The sequence below is a fragment of the Zingiber officinale genome, chromosome 10A (assembly GCF_018446385.1).
Source record: "Zingiber officinale cultivar Zhangliang chromosome 10A, Zo_v1.1, whole genome shotgun sequence".
In the NCBI taxonomy this organism is placed as follows: Eukaryota; Viridiplantae; Streptophyta; class Magnoliopsida; order Zingiberales; family Zingiberaceae; genus Zingiber; species Zingiber officinale.
Window position 1 is genome coordinate 57978052 of NC_056004.1, and position 27058 is coordinate 58005109.

At 38.4% G+C, this 27058-nt stretch overlaps 1 long non-coding RNA gene and 1 other non-coding gene across 2 annotated transcripts; one reads left to right on the forward strand and one right to left on the reverse strand.

Moving 5' to 3' along the window:
- Positions 1 to 17686: 17686 nt before the first annotated feature.
- LOC122027280 lies at positions 17687 to 25977 on the reverse strand. The gene is made up of 3 exons (XR_006124340.1): positions 25754 to 25977; positions 18443 to 18735; positions 17687 to 17923 (listed from the first exon to the last, which is right to left on the reverse strand). It is a non-coding gene; the product is annotated as an uncharacterized LOC122027280 (long non-coding RNA).
- LOC122028411 lies at positions 20590 to 20695 on the forward strand. Its single transcript, XR_006124796.1, has one exon. It is a non-coding gene; the product is annotated as a small nucleolar RNA R71 (small nucleolar RNA).
- Positions 25978 to 27058: the final 1081 nt, after the last annotated feature.

The window sequence follows — 27058 nt, forward strand, 5'->3', positions numbered from 1 at the left end:
AAAACATTGATCTCGACATAATTGCCTTCTTTGGGTATTTAGGTTGTCGTTTGTGTTCGGGGACGGTGTTCTCCATCTATCCTGTTTTGCCTGAACCCGTACCTCATCCTCTTAATGTCTCTTCTGACTCAATCTATGAGTACTTCTTTGGTCATCCGAGACTGGATGGTTTAGATGAGTTAGATGACGACTTTCCTACATTTGCAGCCCTTAGACTTTCTGCTCCTGACTACATTCTTTTCAAAATTGTCACACAATGTCTTCTACCTATCACCTCTAAACCGTTGGCAGAAATTCGACCATATCACTGTCTGATGCTTTATGGGTTACGTCGACGTCTAGATTTTGATATTATGTCGAGTGTCTATATGTCTATCATATCCCATAGCGAACCGAGCGGCGACAACATCTATATGCCTTTTGGGCATATAATTACTGATTGGCTCGAGTCCATGGGTATTGACGTCTCTAGGGGAAGGATAGTGAAGATGGTCAGGCAGGATTGTCGACTTGGGAAACGTGCGTTTTCCAAGTCCGGAATCCTAAGTCAGGATGGGACGGTTAGGTGGAAGGATGGGAGGGCACTGGGTGAGCTACCACTTCCACGACAGGTTGCTCGTCCTCCTGCTGCTGCTGCATATGGCGAGGAGGATCCAGATCTGCGCTGGCAGATCGCTGAGCTGGAGAGCCGGTTTGACCGCCACGAGGAGATGGTGACTGCAGAGTTCGATGGCCTGCGCCTCCAGATTGATCAGCGCTTCGATACTCTACAGAGACAGCAATTGGCGACACATCAGGCATTTCTAGGATGGATGGCCGGCCATCCACCTCCTCAGCACTCTGCGGGCGTGCTACCCTCAGGCAGCAGCATGCCTCTTCAGGATTCCACTCTTCCAGCTGATGCTGCAGATGATCCTCTTGATGAGGATGTTGGCTGACATTCTCTATGTTTTGATTGATTGTTGATTGTGCTACTTTGTTCTAGATACGATGTTGATTGCCTGTCCTGGATGGTTGCTATTTTAGACATTATGTTTATTTTCATGCGTTTTGTACTCCTATGATATCTTTTTCATGCTATGTATATGACATTGCTTGAGTTCTATCATATCTTACTTCTTTTTGTGGATTATGATATGGGTTTAAGGGGGAGGTGTTTGTCAGTCCTCATATTTTTTTTTATATATATATACCTTTTCGGTGTTTGACAAAGGGGGAGAGAGTATTTGAAGTTTAGAGACGAATTGTAAACTCAATATGAAAAAAAGGGGAGAAGATATTTGAGATATATCCGTCTTAGGGGGAGGATCCCGATTTCCCTAAAATTATGGATATGAAAGCATTTCTGATCTAAACTTAAATCGTGTTGTCAAACAACAAAAAGGGGGAGATTGTTGATACAGTCTGACCTGGATGTTGTTTTGATGTTGACACTGATTTAAGTTTCAATCAGATATTGAATTAACTCAGACAAATCAGGGTTGACTTGGTTGACCTGATTAATCTGATTGGGAAAAGTCCGAGCAAGGAGCTTGGCACGGGAGAAGTCCTGGTGAGTGAAGCCAGGCAATTGGAAAAGTCCTGGTGAGTGAAGCCAGGCAATTGGAAAGTCCTGATGAGTGAAGCCAGGCAATTGGAAAAGTCCTGGTGAGTGAAGCCAGGCAATTGGAAAGTCCTGGTGAGTGAAGCCAGGCAATTGGAAAGTCCTGGTGAGTGAAGCCAGGCAATTGGAAGTCCTGGTGAGTGAAGCCAGGCAATTGGAAAGTCCTGGTGAGTGAAGCCAGGCAAGGGAAAATCCAGATGGATCAAGGGTGATCGGACATCTGGTGTTGGGAAGTCCAAGTATGGAAACTTGGCATGTATAGTCGGAGAAGAGCTCGGTAGCTCGGTCTCTGGACTGTCAGGATTAAGGGTAGCAAGCTTGGATGCTTGCCCCTTAAATCACAGCCTTGGATCGGTCTGATGACCGATCCAGTGGCACAAGTGGCACGGGTGATCGGTCGGCAGACCGATCCATGACACTAAGTGTGTCCTGATCGGTCTACGGACCGATCAGTAAACACTCAGTAGCATACTGTGTTGTTACTGATCGGTCCGCCGACCGATCAGTGAGAACTCAGTAGCATACTGCGAATACTCAGTATGCTACTGTATCGATACTGACCGGTCTCGGGACCGGTCAGATTGATGCCTGATCGGTCCGGAGACCGATCAGGCTTGTGCGCGCGACACCTGATCGGTCTGAGGACCGATCAGGTTAGTTTCTGATCGGTCCGCAGACCGATCAGTAACGATCGAAAAAGAGATTTGAACGTATGGATCGGTCTGCAGACCGATCCATACTATAGTCTGTTTTGCATGCACTTTCTCTGATTCTTTCTGATTCAAAGTTGCTTTTGCCTAAATATTTCTAACCATCTGCTGCAAGATTTTGAGGTGCAGGTTACTGGTAATTTGCAATTGGTTGATTTCAAATTGAGCTTCATTAGTAGAGGATACCAGAGAGACTTTTGCTGTAAACCTGTTAAAGCAGCAAAATCGTGGCTGCGATCTGGCGGTGATCTGGCATCGATCAGCTCAACTCATGGTGATTGGGTGGAGCTCAGAGACACCAGTGAAGACCAGAATTCCATTGGTGTGAGCTCAGATGATCAGATGAGAAAGAAGCGTGATTGGCGATGCTATGGCTGGATGCAGAGATTTGCTGCAGTTTGGCAGGGATCCGTTGCGGGCGAAAGGCAGAGATGGCAGAGACATAAAAGGCTGGTTGAAGAGAGGGTTAAGCAGAAGTTTTCTTGGTGAAGAAAAAACACTCTCTGTCGATCAGTGCAAAAGCTTTGACGCTCGGGGCTGAGAAGCGGCTGTCTCGACTTGCTCTCTGTTTCACTGACCTTCGCGTGACTGTAAGCTTAATTTTCATTCTCCTAAGTCACCAAGCTCAGTAAGTCTTGTGCTATATTCTACATACCTGTTGAGATTTTGTTGAGAGGTCACTCCACCGAGAAGGAGAAAGTTCATAGCCGGGTGTTCACCGGGGTTGATCTACCGAAGATCGGCTTGTCCACCTTACGGACACCGAGGAGTAGGGGCAAGTTATCCCCGAACCTCGTAAACACTTGAGTCACTGTGGTTTGCTTTGTTTCTTCTCTTATTCTCTTATTCTGTCCTTAACTTGTTTTCCGCTGCGCTAACCACTCGTGTGAGTTTTATCTTTGAGTTTTAGCTTTTGAAGAGGCTATTCACCCCCCTCTAGCCATCCAAGATCCTAACAGAGGGTTTATTCACGAAAGTAGTATAAACTCTCTCGAGGGCACCATCATCTATCATAGAGCATAAATGATACGTGTATTTTTAAAACTTATCTTTCTTAATTTTGAAAATAAGTACGCAATGAAATAAAACAACATAGAAACAAAAAGAAAGAACATGAACTCTATGAGTTACTTGGTTCAGAGCATTCGACAACTCCTACTCCAAGACCCACAATCCCTTAGATTATATCAACGGGCAATCCACTATGATCCTCTTCTGGAACCATCGGAAGAGAGAATCGAGTACAATAATAAACTAAGGACAAGTGTAATAACCTACCCTTTTCTTTATGCAGTAATTAAAAACTTAATTTAAAATTTTGTTATCCAACACATGAAGATTATCATATCGAGCTCGATGTTGGATAACTTCTCTGTAGTTGTAGGATGGCACAACATCGCAACACAACGTAAGGACAAAGTTGGAGTAGCCAAAATCTCGAAAGATCGAGTATAGAAGTTATGAATGAATTGTACTGAATGCTTGGGTGAACAACCCTTTTATTGAGCATTGAGGACGCCTCTAAGCCTAATGAGGGCATCTCCAGTAGCAAAAATGATCTTGAAAACCTCAGTCTTGATAAGCTCTGCTTACTACGATCTCTATCTGCTCGAGGGCATCTCCAAGCACTCTGAGGCACCGCCAATGCCTCTCGAAGGCACCTCCAATGCCCCTCAATGGAACCTCCAATGGCCCTCGAAAGCACCTTTAATGCCCATAGAGGCACCTCCAACGCCTCCAGGGTGTCTTGGCACCATGAAGTCTTATTCGTCACTCTTATCTCCTTGAGGGCACCTCCGGCTCATCCAGGTTCCCTCCAAGCTCTAATTTGAGGCACCTTAGAGCACTTCTGAGGCGCTTCTGACATATTTATCGAGGTTGATGTTTGCTTCTTTTGTCCTACAAAATGCATTAGTCCAAAAACAAAGTGTAACGTACAAAATAAAGTTAGCATAATAATAAAATAGACTTATTAATTAGATCATGTCTATCTAAGATTAGGATCTAGTCATGGTCTTAGTTTAGGGATCCAAAATGGACCCAAATTGGATGATCCTGTCTGAGATCTACAAAGATGAGCACTAGTTCCGGTGAATGATGATGACCTTCGATGAAGACGAACTCTGAAGACTTGAAGAAACTCCTCAACGCTCCTACGCATAGTGAGAGGAGCTAACAAAGTGTTAGTGACCTAAGCCCGGGGTGGGGATCCCTGACTAGGCCCTCCGATGCTTAAGTTAGTTCCTCTCAAAGATGAAAGAAGAAGAAGAACAGTCGCTGAAGTGAAATAGAGTTTCGATGCTAGAACTTGTGTACCTCACCAATGGAGAAGATCCCCCTTTTTATACTACCTCACATGACCTCCGTAGTCGTGAGGTGATCTCCGGTTCGTTAGGGTTTGTTAAGAGATGAAGTCATCTTCTATACTTCGTGCAATAATCCTTTAAGGAATCTTTTTTGTACCCTAAATGTACCTGTTTTGTCATTTATAACCCGCCATCATAATTTAAGAAACTTCTAGAAGATATTTCCCGCCAAATATTCTGTTAAGTATGTTTCGGTCGATCGTTCAAGCCGACCACATATACTATTCAAAATACCTCCTGTTGAATATGTTTTGGCCGATCGTTCAAGCCAGCTGCATATACTGTTAAGAATACCTCTTGCTGAATATGTTTTAGCCGATCGTTCAAGCTGGTCGATTATACTGTTAAGAATACCTTCTGTTGATCCTTTCTTTATACTCGGGCGGGCTTTGCCCGGTCGGGCATATATGAGCGCGAGGGCGCTCGCTCGGCCTACTGTCGGCCGGTAAGGTGATGAGAATATTATATAAGATTAAATGCCTTTATGCTCGAGCGGGTTTTGCTCGACCGAGTATATATGAGCATGTGGGTGCTTGCTCGGCTTGTCGTCAGTCGATAAGATGCTAAGAGTTATATATAAGGATAAATGTCTTTATGCTCGGACGAGCTTTGTCCAACCGAGCATATATGAGCACGTGGGTGCCCACTCGACCTGCGGTCGGCCAGTAAGATATTGAGAATATTAAATAAGACTAAATGGCTTTATGCTCGGGCGGGCTTTTGCCCGGTCGAGCACATATAAGCGCGGGGGCGCTCACTCGGCCTGCAGTTGGCTGATAATATACTGAGAATATTATATAAGGCTAAATGCCTTTATGCTCGGGCGGGCTTTACACCGTCGAACATATATGAGCGCGAGGGTGCTCGCTCGGCCTGCTGTCGGCGGATGTTGACCTCCGCAAGTGTACGGAAATATCGCAAGTAATATAAAAGATTATCGTATCCACATGAACTGGAATAAGCACTAAGAATATCCCAACGCGAATTAGCTAGACAACAAATCAATGGATTGACAAAGTCTAAGTGTAACTATGAAAAGTAAACAAAAGAATGAAGGAATAGGCAACAAGAATAAAGGCAATGATAAGTGATATTATAGGAGTTTTGATTTCTTTGTAAGATTGTTCAATATAAATGATCTACCAAATCCTTTTTTCTCAATTGTCTATCATTTGTAGAAGGTTGTCGGTTCTCTCTTGCAATAGAGAACCGACCTAAGACTGAAATCTATACCTAGATTGATCAATTATGAATGAATCTATGTTGTCCTTACACGGACTTGCCTGTCACGTGCGTCCCTCGAAAAATCAACATAAGAATCCATCGCTCATCAACCCATCAAGATATAAAGATTAATGCATAAATCTATCATACCCTCTTGAAATACCTAATTTCCCCTTCAAGATAATCCCTCAAACGCCCTTATACAGGTATGTTCCTGTCACGAAGATCACTCGGAAAATCGAATGAAGAATTACCTCTACAAGATCCACAAGATATCCAAACTCTCAATCAAGCATGATAATTAGGCACAATCACAACATTCCACACAAGATCAAATAGATACAAAACAGGACAAAATCATAGAAATGGGAAATTGACATATCCATAAGAGTTTACATCAAGAAATCCTTACAAATACTCCCTCCATCCTAGAACGAAGATAAACTACTCCATCGATCGAAGAAAGAAATCTGAAAACATAAAGATTACAAGCATTCTTGATTCCAATCCAAGAAAAGGAAAAAAAGAAGGCTTATCTATGATGAAGATGGTCTTCGGATCCAATCCACGTTCCCGGAGTCGAATCGGTGAAGATCTTCCCTTAAATCGCACAGAAATCCACCCAAGAATGGAAGGAATCGCCCAAATCTTCCTTTCTCCCAAAGGGGAGAAGATCACCTTTAAATTCATGAAGGAAGCCTTATATAAAAGAGGGGTTTAGGCGCCACACGGCCCCGAAGCACGGGCGTGTGAGGTTCACACGACCTGCTCCATTCTCTTCTCTGCCAACTTCACACAGCCGTGTGAGGTACACGGTTGTGGCTTGCCTCTACCAATGATCCCCTTGCACGACCGTGTAGATCTACACGGCCTGTACTGCCTTCACCTCTGGAAACCTGGCACGGTCGTGTGGTGCACACAGCCAGCACTCTCTTGCTCACTAGAAACCTCACACGGTCGTGTAGCACACACGACCGAGGCTTCTCTAGTCTCTGGAAAACTGACATGACCGTGTGGTGTACACGGCCTAGGCTTTATTGGGCTCTAAAGCTTGGCACGGTCATGTGAGGTTCACACGGCCAAGCCATCTTCCTTCTCTGCTGCAGCTACACGACCTCTCATCTCCACACGGCCTGGGCAAACCCCCATGGCAGGGTCGTGTGGGGTTCAGGTATCATGGCTTCCTCCATCGCTTTGCTTGCATATTTGGCCTTGAACATGTATTCTTCACCAAATTCGACTTCTGTGTACAAAAAATGCACAAAAGCATATCTCCGAACAAAAAAAGTAAATATGCTAAAAAGGAAAGCTAGAGGTACGAAAATGCATAGATCAAGCATGTTCAAAATATGTGAATGTACGTCAAAACATGCTAACAAGTGTATACAATGTACGCACATCACACCCACAGACTTAAACCTTTACTTGTCCTCAAGCAAAATGTTGCAATCTAAATTCATATACTCTACAATGCTCTCATATCCCTAATACATTCTCCTAACTCTATCAAAAAGTTTCATTAGTAAGCATGATCATGAAAACAAGTTAAGTTTGGCTCAAGCATAAGTATCCTGTGCACAGTACAAATAAAACAACTCAAAACTCTTCAAGTTTCAATCTATGTCCTAGTCAAGTCATCATCAAGTTTGAATTCCTAATGTTTCCGGTGATAGACAAGTAACCAGTGATAGACACTTATTTGCCACACACTTGATTCATATTTATCAATCAACCCAAGGTCTCGAAGGCGTGCTCAATCTCAAGAGAAGCTAAACAATCATTTCCCCAGTAACCTAAATCGGTCTCAAGGGGTGACTAGCTAGATTCCACTCACGATAACTATTTTTTATATCCCTTATTCACTTTTTTTTTCACACTTTTTTTTCATAAGTATTTGCATTGTGCAAATCTTATTCACAAATGTACTTTTGACACAAATGTTGGGATATTTTAATTTTTCCAAATGAGCTTACATGAGTTAAGCCTCATCCAATAACCAAAATGAAGTTTGAGAAATCACCATGGAAACAAAGTACTAAACAAACAAGATGAATCATGACTATTTTAATGATATCAACCATTCAAGCATCAAGCATAGTGAAGTGAAGATAAGATTCTTAAGGTCAAGCCAAGACTAAAACTCATCTCCCTAAGATGCTTAGCTTATTTCATGTAACCCAAGATAGAGAAAAGAGGTATATTAAGCATATTACTAACATCATTTGAACATCATGAATCTAGATAATGAACGTGCTAACATTTAATCTTGAAGACAAGAAAGCATATAAGTAAAGTTTTGATGTTCTTAAGATGTATGCCACAAGATTTTCAAAAGATAGTCAAGTGACTATCAAAACAAGCAATCCAAGCAAGACAAACAAAATAAAATGCAGAGCAAAGACAACTAACATGCAGAAAACAAGCAGAAACTGAAAACTAGAATGCAAAAAGAAAAATCAGGTTCGACACCCCCCAGACTTAAACTTTTCATTGTCCCGATGAAATTAATATGGTGGAGGAGGTGGTAAATAAGGAAATTCAGGAAGAAGAAAAGGAAAGTAATCAATAAATCACCTTACTTCATCTCTAACAAACATATGATACTCGAATAGTTTATCAACATCATCTTGGAAAAATCTCATATAGCCTCGAAAATCTTCATTAAACTCCATATGAGCTCTGTAAGAATTCATAAATCGAGAAATCTTTTCACACAATTCTCTCACTTTTGAAACAATCTTGCAGTTTTTTAAATTGTTCCTCTTCCATAGGTTCATTACTAGAGAGAAAATTTTTAGTCAAATCTAAATCATTATGAACATTTTCTAGAACAGAATGAAGTTCTTGGGAATTAAAGCTATGAACATCACGATTAACCAAAGAAACTCTTTTTGAAGTTAAAGTCGACAATGTTTTAGAATGTTGACTTGTTAATTTCAAATACCAATTTTCCTTAACATGGATGGTAGTGAAATCATGATTTGGCAATCTTAAAGGGAAATTGTTCTTAATAAGGAGACTATATTCATGTTCTTCACGTCTTATCATTTTTATTGCTAAACATGAATTCAAGTCTAATCTACAAGAATTATCAATCATTTCCAATTCATTTAAATCACACCCAAACACCAAAATAACCTGAGTTAACAATCCTCCCAAAACAATAGGTGTGGTAGAATCAGATTTCCCAAGTTTCACTAAATGTTTAAGGAATAAATAATCAGAATTAATTTCAACATTCTCAATCATTGCCCATAAACAATATAAGTCTACAAGTCTTACTAACCCCTCTTTATCTTCTCTCCCAAATATGGTATTCTTCATGACTAAATAAGTATATCTAAAAATGGGGTTAATAATGTGAAGAACTCTAGAATTGTGAGGGTTAAAATATGATTATTCATAAATGTGTTACCAAAAACGTGAATTTTCGAACTGAGGTAAAATTGTACACAAGTCATTATTTGGCAACTCATAACAAGTATTAAAATCACTTAACGTCCATTCATAATCCTCATTAAACAGTCAAAAATTTAGTTTACCCCCACCTTGAACATTATCAACCGTTATGGAACTTAGAAATTCAAAAATAATTCTAGGATAGGTAGGGTATTTCATTTTCATTAAACCACTCCAACCTATTCTTTCAAACAACCAATTTAAATCATCCTTAAATCCTAGTGTTACCAAAGTTTCATCATCCATAAATTTGGTACTTACAAGGGGACATTTACATAAGGAAGAATACCTAAGATGTTGTTCCTCGCTAGAGAAAATAATACCAAAATCATTAGAAATACCTTTGAAACAAGAATTTCTCTCCTTTGTTGCAACCATCTTCTCCTTTCCTTTTCTTGCAGAAGAAGATACCTTCATCACATTTTCCATGGTAGAAAAGATTTGAGCCTTCAAAAAGGAGAATGAGAGGAAGAAATTAGAAGTGGTAATTAAAACCTTAGAGATAAGAAAATGAGAAGGAAGAAGGAAGAGGGAAGGGGGTGTGTGACCATGTACCACCCACACACCGTGCCCTAACCCCTTTTAAGGGTGTGGACTGGGCCGTGTATTATTACACGGCCTAAATCAGTTTTTCTTCGCACTACCGTGTATGGTACACGACCATGCTCATCTCTTTCTCGGGATATCTTACACGGCCGTGCCAATTGGCACGGCCTCATCCATCTTCTCCTCGGAAACTCATGCACGGTCGTGTTTGGAACATGGCCTCACCGACCTCCTTCTCTGGATTCTTCACACGGCCGTGTCTGGGACACGACCATGCACCTTTTCTTCCCTGGAGACTCCACACGGCCGTGTCATGTAGACACGGCCCGAGCATCTCCCTTCTCTGCACCATAAGCCTGGCCGTGTACAGCACACTCCCATGCCCATGAAAACATCATGGCCAGCTCATGAGAGTGGAATTTAACCCTGAAAACAAAACAAAAATCAAGTGAAAACGCTACAACGAAAAATAAAAACATAAAATGGAACTAACTACATAATCAATCCGGAGGATGAGGTTCAGAAAAATACAGCCTTTGTTTCTCCTCTAATTTCATACCGTGTACATATTCCTTCAACCGTTGGTCATTTACCTTAATCACTCCAAGATCTTTATTCCAAATATCTATCGCTCCAAAAGGATAAACTTTTTTAACCTCGAAGGGACCCATCCACCTTGATTTAAGCTTTCCTGGAAAAAGCTTTAGCCTTGAATTAAACAATAAAACTAGATCTCCTTCCTTGAAACTTTTGCGGAGAATGTGTTGATCATGTCATTTCTTTGTCCTTTCCTTATAAGATCTAGCATGTTCATAGGCATCCAATCTCAATTCATCAAGATCATTTAACTGAAGCTTCTTTTTCTCCCCTGCTTCCTTGAGATTCATGTTTAGATTTATAATTGTCCAATAAGCCTTATGTTCTAACTCTACTGGAAGATGACAAGGCTTTCCATAAACTAGCCGAAATGGAGTCATCCTAATAGGAGTCTTGTAGGCAGTACGATATGCCCATAAAGCATCATCTAGCTTCAATGACCAATCCTTCCGCGAAGTAGATACTGTTTTCTCTAATATGGCTTTGATTTCACGGTTAGAAATTTCAACTTGGCCATTAGTTTGTGGATGATATGGCGTTGCTATTTTGTGGCTCACTCCATATTTTCTAAGTAAATTCTCAAACTGTGTTTCTATAAAGTGTGATCCACCATCGCTAATGACTACTTTAGGCATACCAAACCTTAGAAAAATCATGCTTCTAAATAATTTGATGACTGCTCTCGCATCACTCGTAGGAGAGACTATAGCTTCTACCCATTTGGATACATAATCCACTGCTACAAGGATAAACCTATTCCCATATGAAAGAGGAAATGACCCCATGAAGTCTATTCCCCATACATCAAATAATTCTACTTCAAGTATGTAATTCAGTGACGTTTCATTCCTCTTAGTAATATTTCCAATCCTCTGACATTGATCACATGATTGTACAAATATCTTAGTATCTTTGAATAGAGTTGGCCAATAAAAGCCTGCTTGAAGAATTTTCGCTACTATCTTAGAACTCCCCAAATGTCCTCCATAAGAAGAGGAATGACAATGAAATAAGATATCTCTGACTTCTTCCTCAGGTACACATCTTCGATAAATCACATCATTACATTTCCTATAAAGGAGGGGTTTATCCCAAATATAATTTTTCACATCTGAAAAAAAAAAATTCTTTTGTTGATTGGAGAAATTTGGGGGTAAGACTCCACTTGCCAGGAAATTAACAAAATCTGCATACCATGATATTTTAACACTTGATAAAGTTAGAAGGTGCTCATCGGGAAAAACATCATCAATCGGTAAGTCAATATCCGCATTCTTTTCTTTATTTTGTCATACTCTGGATAAATGGTCAACCACTACGTTTTCCGCTCCCTTCTTATCTCTAATCTCGAGGTTAAACTCTTGAAGCAATAAAATCCATCTGATAAGCCGAGGTTTAGCATCTTTCTTGCTTAGTAAATATCGGATGATTGCATGATCAGTATAAACTATTACCTTTGAACCCACCAGATATGATCTAAACTTATCAAATGCGAATACTATGGCTAGGAGTTCTTTTTCGGTAGTGGAATAATTCACTTGAGCTGCATTAAGTGTTTTACTTGCATAATGGATTGCATGTAGAATTTTTTTTTTGTCCTAGAACTGCCCCTACCGCGAAGTCACTTGCATCACACATTATCTCAAATGGAAGATTCCAATCCGGGGCTTGGATTATCGGAGCTGAAGTAAGGGCACTTTTAATTTTATTAAAAGTCTCTATGCAGTGTTTGTCAAAACAAAATTCAACATCCTTGATTAGCAAATTTGTTAAAGGCTTAGTGATTTTTTAAAAGTCCTTGATAAAATGCCTATAGAATTCGGCATGCCCCAGGAAACTTCTCACTCCTTTTACATTAATTGGTGGGGGTAGCTTTTCTATTACTTCCACTTTTGCTTGATCTACTTCAATCCCATGTTATGATATTTTATACCCCAGAACAATTCCTTCTTTAACCATAAAATGACATTTCTCCCAATTTAACACTAAATTCGCCTTTTCACATCTTTGAAGAATTGTAGAAAGATTACATAAACAAGTGTCGAAGTCATTCTCATACACTGAGAAATCGTCCATGAGCACCTCCATAATTTTCTCTATTAAATATGAAAAAATTACCATCATATATCTCTGAAAAGTGGTTGGAGCATTACAAAGCCCAAATGGCATACGACGATAAGCAAAAGTACCATAGGGGCATGTGAAAGTAGTCTTTTCTTGATCCTGAGGATGAATTGGAATTTGAAAAAATCCTGAATATCCATCCAGATAGCAAAAATATGAGTGCTTAGCCAATCTTTCAAACATTTCATTAATAAAAGGTAAGGGAAAATGATCCTTTCTCGTTTCTTTATTCAACTTTCGGTAATCAATACACATTCGCCACTCTGTTACTGTTCGTGTTGGAATCAGTTTATTATCCTCATTTTTTATAACAGTCATTCCCCTTTTCTTTGGAACTACGTGTACTGGACTCACCCATTCACTATCTAAAATTGGATAAATGATCCCGGCATCAAGAAGTTTGAGCACCTCCTTTTTTACTACCTCTTTTAGATTTGGGTTTAACCTCCTCTGATGTTCAATTGAATTTTTATAACCCTCTTCAAGTAAAATCCTATGCATGTAAAGGGAAGGACTAATCCCTTTTATATCATCAATAGTATATCCAATTACTTTTCTGTGCAGCTTTAACTCTTCAACCAATCTCTGTGTTTCAGACTCAGTTAAACTGACATTGATTATAACTGGGAAAGTGGAATTTGGTCCAAGGAATTCATATTTTAGGGTTGATGGCAATGACTTAAGTTCAAGTTGAGGTGGTACTATTTCTGGCACAGTTAGCTCTTGCTCTATCAACTTAATCACTTCTTCTTGAGATCCCTTCTCCAAGTCTTCTTCATCTTCTAGAAAAATATCCTCCCCTTTCTTCTCCTCCGTTGAAACTGCCTCTTTACTGAATATTTTTAAAATAGACTCATAACACCAAGACAATAATACTTGAAGATCGTTATGATTCAAAGTAATTTCTTTCTCCCCATTTTCCTTTTCTTCCACCGTACTAACCGTTAGAGTTGTGTCATTCTGTCCTGATCAATCATTAAAATTTGATGCAATGATGTAAATTATCTCATTCGCTTCCTCTAAGTTTTTCTTCAAAAATGATCCTCCAGAAGCTATATCTAGTTGACTTTTATTTGAAAGAGAAAGTCTCTCATAGAATAAGTGCATAATCAACCATCTTTCAATACTGTGATGTGGACATAACTGTAGAAGAGATGAATATCTTTCCCAGGCTTGATGTAGCTCCTCCCCAACAAGTTGCTTAAAATTCAAGATTTGACTTCTCAAATAAGTAGTCTTCTGAGGGGGGAAATACCTGCCCAAAAATCTCTGCTCTAATTCATCCCAGGTTTTAATACTTTGAAATTTTAGAGAATTATACCATCTCTTTGCAGCACCTCTCAGGTTAAAGGGAAAACCAGTAGCTGTATAACATCATATGGAACCTCCTCATATTTCAAAGTATAACAGTATCTATAGAATTCCATGAGATGTGAGTAAGGGTTCTCAATCTCTAGGCCCCCAAATTGAGTTTTCTGAATTATTGAGATGAAGGAAGGTTTAAGCACAAAATTCCTTGCATGAATTTCAGGGTAAACAACTGGCCCTAATCCCTTGGCAGACCTTGAGGCTCCATAGTCTCCTAATGACCTGAATATCATATTTGATGTGCAAAAGAAAAGAGGAATAGGAGATACAAGTTACAGTTACCAAAATCAGAAAGAATTATGAAGAAGTAGTAAGGTATACAAGAAAAAGTTATGAAAACAGAATTCTAACAATTAGTTACAACTATGCAAATGAAAAGAAAAGTTATGTCTAGTCTAACTCAATTGATAATTCCTAATGTTATAGCGCAGTCCCCGGCAACGACGCCAAAAACTTGTTGACCTCCGTAAGTGTACTAAAATATCGCAAGTAATATAAAAGATTATCGTATCCACAGGGACTGGAATAAGCACTAAGAATATCTCAACGCGAATTAGCTAGACAACAAATCAATGGATTGACAAAGTCTAAGTGTAACTATGAAAAGTAAACAAAAGAATGAAAGAATAGGCAACAAGAATAAAGACAATGATAAGGGATATTCTAGGAATTTTGATTTCTTTGTAAGGTTGCTCAATATAAATGATCTACCAAATTCTTTTTTCTCAATTGTCCATCATTTGTAGAAGGTTGTCGGTTCTCTCTTGCAATAGAGAACCGACCTAGGACTGAAATCCATACCTAAATTGATCAATTAGGAATGAATCTATGTTGTCCTTACACGGGCTTGCCTGTCACGTGCGTCCCTCGAAAAATCAACATAAGAATCAATCTCTCATCAACCCATCAAGATATAAAGATTAATGCATAAATCTATCCTAACCTCTTGAAATACCTAATTTCTCCTTCAAGATAATCCCTCAAACATCCTTACACGGGCATGTTTCTGTCACGAAGATCCCTTAGAAAATCGAATGAAGAATTACCTCAACAAGATCCACAAGATATCCAAACTCTCAATCAAGCATGGTAATTAGGCACAATCACAACATTCCACACAAGATCAAATAGATACAAAACAGGACAAAATCATAGAAATAGGAAATTGACATATCCACAAGAGTTTACATCAAGAAATCCTTACAAATACTCCATCCATCATAGAATGAAGATAAACTACTCCATCGATCGAAGAAAGAAATCCGAAAACATAAAGATTACAAGCATTCTTGATTCCAATCCAAGAAAATGAAAGAAGGAAGGTTTATCTATGATGAAGACAGTCTTCAGATCCAATCCACGTTCCTGGAGTCGAATCGATAAAAATCTTCCCTTAGATCGCCCAGAAATCTACCAAAGAATGGAAGGAATCGCCCAAATCTTCCTTTCTCCCAAAGGGGAGAAGATCACCTTTCAATTCATGAAGGAAGCCTTATATAGAAGAGGGGTTTGGGCGCCACACGGCCCCGAAGCATGGTCGTGTGAGGTTCACATGGCCTGCTCCATTCTCTTCTCTGCCAACTTCACACGGTCATGTGAGGTACACGGGCGTGACTTGCCTCTACCAATGATCCCCTTGCACGACCGTGTAGATCTACACGACCTGTACTACCTTCGCCTCTAGAAACCTGGCACAGCCGTGTGGTACACACAGCCAGCACCCTCTTGCTCACTGGAAACCTTACACGGTCGTGTAGCACACATGGCCGAGGCTTCTCTGGTCTCTGGAAAACTGACATGGCCGTGTGGTGTACACGGCCTAGGCTTCATTGGACTACACTTAGTATATAAATGTAGACATTTGACCAATGTGATTCTTTATTTCAAAATAAATGTTTACAAAAAGCTAGACTTTTAGTATACACTCTAACACCGCCCCCGCGTCGATTCCGTTCCCCTACGCGTACATAACAGTCGGCCAAGAGAAAACGTCGATCTCTCTCCATCTTCTCCCGATCTCCACTTTCTTTCCATCTGCCTTAGCCGTCAACACCCTTGCACCGTCTCCACCGATCACCAACTCCTGCCACCTACTGACGACAACCTCTTCCTCCCCCTTCTCTGGAAGCCAGATCGGTGACGTAGCTGAGCACTCACGTCTGTTGGGTCGTGCCATAGATTGGGTCAACGGCCCTCGGCATCCCTTTTTCCGACGCCGAGGGAGATTTCCACAGCCGCGGACATCATCGTCACTAGAGTTGAGCCGCTGGACTTCCATCGGCCCTGAGGCAGCATCTCCTCCTCTCAGGCTCTAGCAGTGTTGTTCTGATCGCCGACCGCTAGCTCCTCTGCCGAACTAGGCACCATAGCAACCACCACCAAACCTTCCTCTTCCCGATTCTTCACTGTCATCTCCTCTCTGTGCCCTAGAGCCAGCGTCGCACATACCTCGGGTAACTTTCAATCTGTTCTTGATCTGTTGCTGCCACCAGCTCTGTTTGATTTCTTGCTGCCATCACCGAAGAAGAGGAAGGTTAGGTAAGGATTCTTGTTAACTTCAACAGCAGTGTAGATTTAGGAAAATTATTGTTAGGATTCCTAACTAGTTGATTTAGGGATTGTTTGTTTTCCAAATGGTAGTGGGGAATTGGCCGTAGTGGTTTGATTACAGCCATTTTCTTCGACGGTAAATCATCAAGGTAGATCTGGATTTGGGTGAGTGGTTGACATTAATCTATGTTTAGTTAAACAGTTTCTCCTTATCTTACTATTTTGCATTTTCCATTATTCAAAGAGACTGTACACATATTTATTGCTATTAGTTATTTCTTATTATGCATGTCAGCCCGATACTCGCTGAAGATTTGACTCACCCTGTTGATATTACCATTTCAGGTTGATATTGTCAGGAGGTTCTAGTCGCTAGTCCCCCATCACTTTGCTTCGCGACGATTTTCTACTCTTTGGACTTTTGGTTCCTTGTTATGTATTTATATACACTTGTGATGTAGGATTGTACTCGAGGATTTTTATCGAGTTTGGTCTACTGCCGTTGTTTTCTGCTGTGTTGGATTTTCTATTGTGGGTTTGTGTTTTTTCGTTGTTGTAGTAGAGTAGGTTTTCATTTAATATAAAATGCGTGGTTGTGTCAGCCGGAGGCTGAATATATAAACTGCGTGGAATGTTTACATTTTATTAACGCTTACCTGTTACTCGCAAAGTTCTTCTCTTTCAAACTACACAAAGTATCAAAGGAATATTTGGAATCAAAAGAAACATAACAGTTATTGTCGTAGTAACCTAACTCAGTCTCAAAGGGATAGGTTGTTAATTTCCATTCACAATAACTATTTTTATTATCCCTTATTCATTTATTTTCACTAAATGATTGCAAAATGCAACACTTGAACACACAATTTTTTTTATTCGAGATTCATATTTTTCCTAATGAGTTGACATAAACAAGAGTTATTCAGTAACTAAAATGTAGTTGAAAAGTCACAAAGGAAACAAACATATTAGTCTAATTCTATGAATTATGATTATTTTCGGAAGAGATGATTAAACTAAGCCAATACTCAAACTCTTTTCATGCTACTATGGTAGAAGAAAAAATAGATCAAAAGGCATATTAGCATACCAAATCACAATACATAAATATCTTGAATAAACGTGCTAGCATTTTATAATGAATAACAACCAAACATAATTTGATGATTGATGTAACTAAAAAAAATTATTATGCAAAAAAGCAATATGACAAAAACTAACAACCAACATATATATCTCCTTAGACTTAAATCTTTCATTGTCCCAATCAAAACCAAAAATCTAATGCGGAGGAAGTTTGAAGTGACGCGCGCAAAGCGTCTAAGTCATTCCTTTGCCAAAGTCACTCCTCAATCTCGTAATCGCACTGCTTATCTCTGAATAATCCAAAAATAAGATTAGACAATAAACATCATGTAGGCAATTAGGATTAGGAAAAAGGAAAGAAAAGGATAACTTAAATGAAAACAAAAAAAGAATTTGGGTAGACTCCCAAAAAAGCGTTTATTTTAGGTTATTAACTTTACTCCTTATTAGATTCTTCTAAATCTCACTCTCGCCGAAATAAGATACTTCCGGATTTTCTTTCCAATGACCCAAATTGTAAAGAGAACTAACATCATGGGATCAATATCATGAAGCACCACTTCCTCCATATTCGTCTCCTTGAAAGTACACAAGGATGGAGATGATTTAGTTTGAACATCTAATCTCAGGCCCTATTAAAACCTACACACCCAATGAAAGAACATGCCTCCCACATGCATATGAGATAAGAAATAACTAGAACTATATTAAGTTTAATTAAGCATATGTCAAAAAATGAATCACATCAAAAAAGATTAATTATAAATACCTCTATAAAAAAATTTAAAAAAAACACAAAAAATACTAACCTCACACCTCGCATCTGAAGGTTCTAAGCAAGTGAATACGACTTCCTCCAAGTGTAGTAAGGGCTCTAACTCTTGTTTCGATGATAGTGCCTCAAAAAGTTGTAATTCTTGGGACTTTGCCTTTACTACAAAAGTCCCCATTTATCGTTGACAAATTCAATTCATGCAATTTTCATAGTGTCAAGTGGTTGTATAATCAAAGAAAGTAATTCTTGAGACATTGCTTCATACACTTCGTTCCACAACATAAGCATCATCAAAAGCAGTGAAGAGTACATCAACATCAATATCATCTACAAAAAAATAAATAATTTTATCAAAAATTTCATACTAACCATCATTATCAGAAAAATCTTCCTCTTTAAATACATCAACAAATTTACAAACGACTGCATCATTATAACAATTACCATAAGAAAAATCCACAACATTATAATCACATTCAATCTTAGGAACTACATCAAGACACTACATCATCACAAAATTTGTCAAATTCTTCATATTTCTTGGGTTTCACTAGCCTTTGTGAAAAAAATATTTGTTATACATAGGTTATCGGTAGATGCATTTAGAGTCATCAATTTGAATTGGACCCGTTGAATTGGCCCGCCCCACCAAATCAATTAAGCGGATTGGATTAAAATTTTATCAACTCATGCCCGCCGCAGGCCGGCCCACCTAGACCCGCGATACACGCAAGTCAGTCCGCGATAGGTTTGATTTGACCCACTGATTGAGAAATATATGTTTGTGGATGTAATGAAGGACACAATAGTATTCAAGATATAAAGTTTTTATATAGGGTACAAAATTAATATTTCATGAATATAATCATAAATTAATTGAAATTGATATTTAAAGATATAATGCGCTAAAGCTGATAATAAACTAATATTATTAACTAATAATCTAATACATGCAGCAAATGTACATTCTACCGTACGACCTTAGCCTTGTAAATAACCAAATGCTTTAAGATTTGAAAGCTAATTGGTTACTACAATTGTAGAGTAATACACAACGTTGAACACAACACGATTGAGCATAATCTTACAACTCCACAATTGAGCATGAACAAGTGAGCTGCTACTGATCCTCGGCAAAACTGTTCAACATTACTAGTTACCGGGTAGAAGATTATCAAGTAACCAATGGCTCAAACGGCTAATCTAGCGTAGAGGGCGGTGTTGAGCTGCTCCTATGTGTAAACCTGGCTCAACATCTTCACTGTAACTTTGTTGGATTAGGCCACAATCCAACAATCTCTCGTAAACCATCAATCTCTTCTTCAAATAATTTTTTATGAATTTATCTCAAACTACAATTTTTCGAAGCTACAATTTTTCATTCTCTTTTTAAATGTTACATCTAAAGCTAAAACTGCATAAGCTTGCCGAAGATATGAAAGATTTTTATTTTTTTTAAAAAAATTTTATGGACCCGCGGGTTGGCCCGCCTAACCCATAACCCGCCTTCGATTGGATTGGGTTGGAGATTTTTTAATCCGCCAAGTTGACGGGTTGACTCATTTCAACCGACAGATTGTTGCCACAAATATTATTACAAATAATCAAGATGGACATTTAGCCTCTAGATTCTGAGTCAAGTTATTCATCTGTTAGCTTAAAAGGAAAGCCGTGCCCCCAGGGCGTAGCGCAGACGGTGGGCGCATGGTATCTCTGGCGTAATGGCCAGGGGTCGATTCTCAGGAACTGACGACCTGGGGTTTACCCCGCCATGCGCCTATGGCCTGTGTACCTGCATGAACCTCCCTCCATATCCGTGGGGCCGGCACTAGGGGGGCCGCTAAGGTAGCGGATCTACCTTTTTTAAGGGATAGGAACCGCTAAGGAAAGAATATCGATGGATTATAAACCCTTGTTGGAGTAGTGGGTGGGTTGAGATTTTACAACTCTCTTTTGATATTCATATTTGCAAACATGGCTCATACTTCTGGAATTTTCAAGGAAGATGTCATCCAATATTCATTTGCCTACTTTTGGAGGTTCAATGTCACTTGATTAATTAAGTTATATGCTTCGTTTAAACTTTTATTCATCAAAAAATCTCTTGCGACTGAATCTAAAAATATCTTATTTGAAAAGGAAACCCCCATATAGCATATATGCACAGTTAGTCACTTTTCCAAACCACGAGGAGGATACTGCCCCCATAAATCCTTAAATCTATCTCATGCTTCAAACAGTGATTCTTCATCTACCTATGCAAAGCTTGTGATTCTATTCCTTATATACATCGTACTACTTGGAGGGGAAAAGTGATTCAGAAACCGTTGCTCCAGTTATTCCCAGCTTGTGATGATTTGTTGAGGGAGAGAACGCAACCAAGTCCTTACTTTATCTCTGCAAAGAAATGTGATCAACTAAATAACATTAGTAAAGACTCCCTCACAATTCACTATAGTGCAATATTCTTGAAATATCTTAAAGTATAAACAAGGATTTTCTTAATTATTTCAATAGTCTCACTCTTGCACTTATGAGTGTGAAAAATTCTCTCAAAAATCTATTTGTCATTTCAAAACTCATTGTATCTTATAAAAAAAATAATAGGTTTTTGAAAACAATCACAATTACCTACAAAAATATAATTAGTTGAGAAGCAAAAGTATTAAAAAAATAAAAATACAAAATTTAAATGACAAGACAGAAAATATAGAATTAATAGGATTATTAACAAAGAAAAGAAAAAAATCTAAATTAACTAAACTACTAATCAACTAATGTTAATCAAAAATAATTTTCGACACCAACGCTAAAAAATTGTTGAAACTGCAAGTGTCGATTAAGTCATCAAATAATAAAAATATCGATCCACAAGGAACTATTGATTAAGCACTAGTTAAGTTCGTAAAATAAATTATCTAGACAATCGAATGTTACGTGAAAGCTTGATTGCACTCAAGAGATTGAGAGAGAGAGAGTTGAGAGAGTAAGAGAGAGATTTGAGAGAGCTTAGAGCAAAGAAGGTCAAGGAAAGCATGCAATCGAAGGGAGAAGTTATAATTGAGGATGATTTTAGGATTTCAATTTTATTATGATACTAATTAATGTTCCTATATATTATTTATCTCCTTACCTCTTTGCTTATATTCTTTTAAGAATTCTAATCCAATTATCAATATAAAACCGTGAAGGTTACACCGAAATATTTACACTAATTTTCAAAACTATTAAGTAAAAAAGTAACTCTAAAAAGTCCACTTAAAGGGATACCCTCTATCACTAAGGCCCTACGGTCCTACTTTCTAGAGTTTTCTTATTTACATCTTAACATTAGATTAATGTTTTTAAGTAAAAATGTAACAAAGAAAATCTGATTAAAGGAATATCCCCTGTCACATGAGAGTCCCCGATCATATAGTCTAGATTACACAAATCACTTCCTAACATTAAATTGGAGAAATTCATTAGACTCTAATTAGCTAATCCCTTATATAGAATTAATCCTCACTTTAAGATGATGACTCTAGAAAGTTCGGTTAAAGGGATATACACATTCCTACTTTTTAGAGTTTTTTTATTTACTTCTTAATGTTAGATTAATGTTATTAAGTAAAAATATAACAAAAATAGTCTCATTAAAGGGATATCTCCTATCACATGAGAGCCCCCTAATTATACAGTGTAGATTACACAAATCACTTCCTAACATTAAATTGGTGAAACTTATTAAACTCTAATTAGCTAATCTCTTACATAGAATTGATTCTCACTTTAAGGTGATGACTCTAGAAAGTCCGATTAAAAAAATATCCACTATCACTAAGGCCCTCGATCTTAGAATCCAAAGTAACTCCTTTACATGGTAACCAATCTTTTACATCTATATGCATTCACCACAAAAACATTTAATCAAACACAAATAAGGCACAACACAATAGAACAAATCGTAAGCATATCACAAAATAAGGAAATAAATAAATTTCATAATTTATACATCAACATCACATCATAATTACACTCTTATATCCAAGAATTCAGAAAATCTACTCCATAATAAAGGAAATAAAACCAAGAGACAGAAAATAACCTACAACTAAATACATAAGACAGAGAGAAGAAAATGTTTATCAATGTGTTACTGATCTTCTTCGATGAAATTCTTGCTCCAACGGTGAACGGATAGTCTAGAGGAATGAAGATGGTTGCTCTAAGATTTTCCCTAGAGAGGAAAACTCTTCCCCAAGAAAAGGGACGGAGCTCCAATCCCAAGATGACACCAAGAACGGTTTTATATCTCTCCCAAACTACCCAGATCTACTAGATTTATAAGGCTTTGCCAAAACAGAGTTTTCGCCCCTTAGACTAGATTTATACCTTCTATGAAATCCTCCAAAGTTGGCACGACCGTGTCAAAAAGACAGCCACACCGTGACTTATGGATGAGGTACGACCTTGGCTTCTGGATCAGTCATGCCTCCTAGCACAGCCAACCCTTCTTGAGTGATGTTTACCTTGTTTTCGCTCCGTGCTTCATCTTTCTTTCGCCGTAGGAGCACGCATGCATCATTTTTTATTCGAAAACACGTCCTCTCAATGAAAACGAGTAAAGAGCAGTTCTCCAAATTAAAAGAGTAAAAGTAACGAAATTACATAGTAATAGAGTATATGAATGCAAAACATGCTCCTAAAATGTAACAAGATATATGCTAAACCATGCTTAAAAAGAAGTATAATCTACACACATCACTTTGCACCAACATAAAAATTTCTAAAAATGAAATTGAAAGAAACTTGATTTATGACTACTATTTAGTAGCATTTTGGAGGAAATGCTATAAATGAAATAAAATAAATGAAAATATGTGCCCAATCATAAAATGATGGCCTCTCAGAATCCTACTATTTATCTATTCTATAATGACACTAACAGTAGATTAAAAACTAGACGTCAGATTGTTCAAGTCAAGATTACAAGAAATGCTTGTTGCTTTATCATCAAAACGGAAGAAAAATTATTTTATCGATCTTTATCTGACAACCACTAATGGGGAATATAAATAGTTCTAGTACCTGCACTGTTAATAATGTCTTATGCTTCACAATCTAAAAAAATAATGGACTCCCCTACTACTAAAAATAACGAACTCTTCTGCAAATTTTATCCAATACGGATTCTTTTAACAACATGCTTACACGTGTCCAATAAAAAATTGTAATGAAATGCCGGATTTGGTTTGTTTTGACTTGAAATTGTCCATCAGTAATAAAACTTATTACTCAAAGATGACATATGAGACCGGATTTGGTTTATTTTAACTTGAAATTGTCCATCAGTAATAAAACTTATTACTCAAAGATGACATATGAGACCGGATTTGGTTTATTTTAACTTGAAATTGTCCAACAGTTTAACATGGTTATCTTTAATCATTCATAAGGGGTGCCAATGAAATGCTGATCACCATAATGGTACAAACCTCATAGTGATAATGCACATATAATAAGAACATTTTTCCAACCATGGCTATTCTAGTGTGATTTTAGAACACAGATGTTACCAGTCATTTCACAACTTATCTTAATTCACCGCTATAACAACTTAAGAGATCAATGCTTCAACTAAGAAAATCTTCTTACCTAAACAAACTCCATACATTATTGGATAAAACAAGCTTTGTCTTGATCAATACCATTTGAACTATTGCGACACAAACAACAATTGGAACGATAAATTATGACCATGCTAACCAATATTGACAGGCACTTGAAGCTATATATAAGATTATCATGCACATGAACTAGTTACATAGAAGCTAGGAGTGACATGGTTGATCTCTCATGGAAGATACATCAACAGGGATACAACAACAACAACAACCAAGCATTTTCCTACTAGGTGGGGTCGGCTGTATATACATCAACACGGATAAAAAGAAAAATTTCTAGTGCATGGAAGATACATCACCTATGTGCTAATCACATTGCATGATGCATCTATGACGAGTTTATTAACAAAAGAAAGACATTAATCATGGCAGTATTCCAAGGGAAAAGAATCTTCATACATAGATTTTTTAGGCAGCCTTTAGTTCAACAATCAACACTCCGTACAAAGTGACATCAATAACAAATGGTGTATGCTAACCGTATAATGGAGTGTCTCAATTGTGCAAAGAGAACTAAAACCCAAATCGCCAGTGCTACTAACTATACAAAATTTCAGCCTCAAACTTAGACAAGGATGGTCACTTAAAGTGAGTCAGTCCAGATATATAAAACCAAGATATTCCATGCACTCATAGGCAATTGCCAATATGTTAAGACAAGCCTTGCACTGATATCTTTTTCATGCACGGTAAGCTTCACAAAGCTATTTCTCAAGGCCAGTGTTTCAAGAACTAAACTAGATCAGTCAGTCCAACTGGTTAAGTTGGGTTGCTTGCCAATCTAGTTTGATTTAAATGGTAGAACACTTGCAACTTCAACTAATCATAATTTTGACCAAATTAACAAGAAAATCCGAAGCCATTGGGATGATCAATTCAACCCACTGGTCCTATTTTCAGATATTGCTCAAGGATAGATTTCAAAAATCCACCAAACAGGAATTGGACTTATAGATCATTTACGTATCAACCCAGAATTACTATCAAGCCATGCAGAAGAAGGTTGACCAATGTCAGACCATGCCTACCTAATTTTTGGAACTAGCCCCATCACTTTGATCACCTCCCACTTGTCTACTTCCAAAATCAAGACTATAGTAATTATTTCATCACTGGACTAACACACATGTTATTTCATTGAATAACTGTGACTCACATGCAATTTAAGTCTGTATAGGCAAAGCATGTAGATTTTGTCTGTGCCAGCCTCAAACATGTCCCAATTTCAGTCTTTAGGCAGAAAATTAAGTCTTTCTCATGCTTACTGAATCAGAATGGGATTCAAAATCATGCACTGAAATGAGTAATATTGGAATCCTCGTATTACAGAGTCTTTGAATCATCAAATGACTGAATTGAAAACTAATTCCAAAAGCATAACCTAGTATTGATCTATGATTTAGCAAGGTATCACAATAAAATAAAATTCCAACAGATAACTACTAGAAATTGGATGGATTATTTCATGAACAAAGATAAATTTGAGAAGATCAAAGATGTAAACCGATCAGAGAAAATAAATGTATAATATCAAACAACAAAGAGAGAAATTTTAAATCCACGATGTCTCTACAACAAACTGAGAAAATCTTGAAGATTAACAAAAGAAGAGGAATAAACGGCAACAACAAGGAAAAGAAATACAACATGAAAGGACCCTGCGAGAAAGAGGATCTTACCGTCGAGTCGAGCGGCGAACAAAACCCTAGCGCTGTCGCGTCGCCGAAGAAGAAGAAAACCCTAGAGCTGTCGCGTCGTCGAAGAAGAAGAAACCCTAGAACTGCCGCGTCGCCGAATAAGAAGAAAACTCTAACGCTGTTGCATCGCCAAAGTAGAAGAAACCCCTAGCGCGGTCGTGTCGCTGAAGAAGAAGAAAAAAAGTGAGAAAAAGAGGCTTCAGTAAAGTGAGGATCGGTGGAAAATATTACTACTAAAATTATAAATTTTATTTTAAGATTTATTATGTCTATCCACGAAATTTCTACAACTGATTCATTCATAGTGTGGTTACTTGCGAGATCGAATCGTAGGATTGTCGGGACATAAATCTTCAGACTCTATGTAACTCATCTCATCATCACTTGTCTTCTCGACTATCGTGATTTACCTTCCTTGTGATGGCCAAGGGTCGGGTACGACGAGAACGCTGAGGGCGAGCGATTTCACCTTTTTGCCACATTCATAGTGTGGTTACTAGTTAGAGGCAAAAGGTAAGCTTCTCACTCAGAATCATATTACTTTCTCACTAAGAGACCAATGAGCTTTGCAAAACGAAAATAATAACTTTTAGTTTTTTTTTCAAAATATGAGATCAACAACGTTATATGAGAGCTATGATCGTATTTATAGGAATTTTTTTTCTAAATAGGGGATATAATCAAAGGATGCTGGTTTCTGGACTGATCACCACGTGTACTTCCGGATTTACCCTTGTGGCCTGGAAACTTCCATGGAGTTGGGTCGATCACCCCAGGGATAGTCAATGAGACTGACTAGGATTATCATATTGAAGGTTGAATGCATCCCCTTTGGGCGGTGTGATAGTTATGACATGGGATGTTAGCATAGCAGGTCATGCCGTTGAAAGTCAGCATGTCCGAGCATGTCTTTGTTGGGTTCTTCGAGCCGCAAAAATCACTTTTTCGCGTCGCGGAAACCCCGAAGGACCCAAAGCCGTAGATCCGTGCAAAGATTCGTATACAAAATTCGAAAAACTATTTCTTGTACGAGTTCAAAAACTGATCTACTACTTAGATCTACGAGGAAAAAGTGTTTACCCTTGATGCGCGCCCTACGCGAATCCCGCTCTTCCAAGGTGTTGCCGGATCTCAAGACCGTCAAGCACCGGTCCTCTAGAAGTATCCACACGGACAACTTAGGTGGAGAAAACCTCACACAAAGGTATGCTAGCACCTTGGTAAGGTTCGGCCAAGTAAGGAGGAGAGGGAGAGGGAGAGCTAGAGAGGAAGGAGGAAGAAGATGCA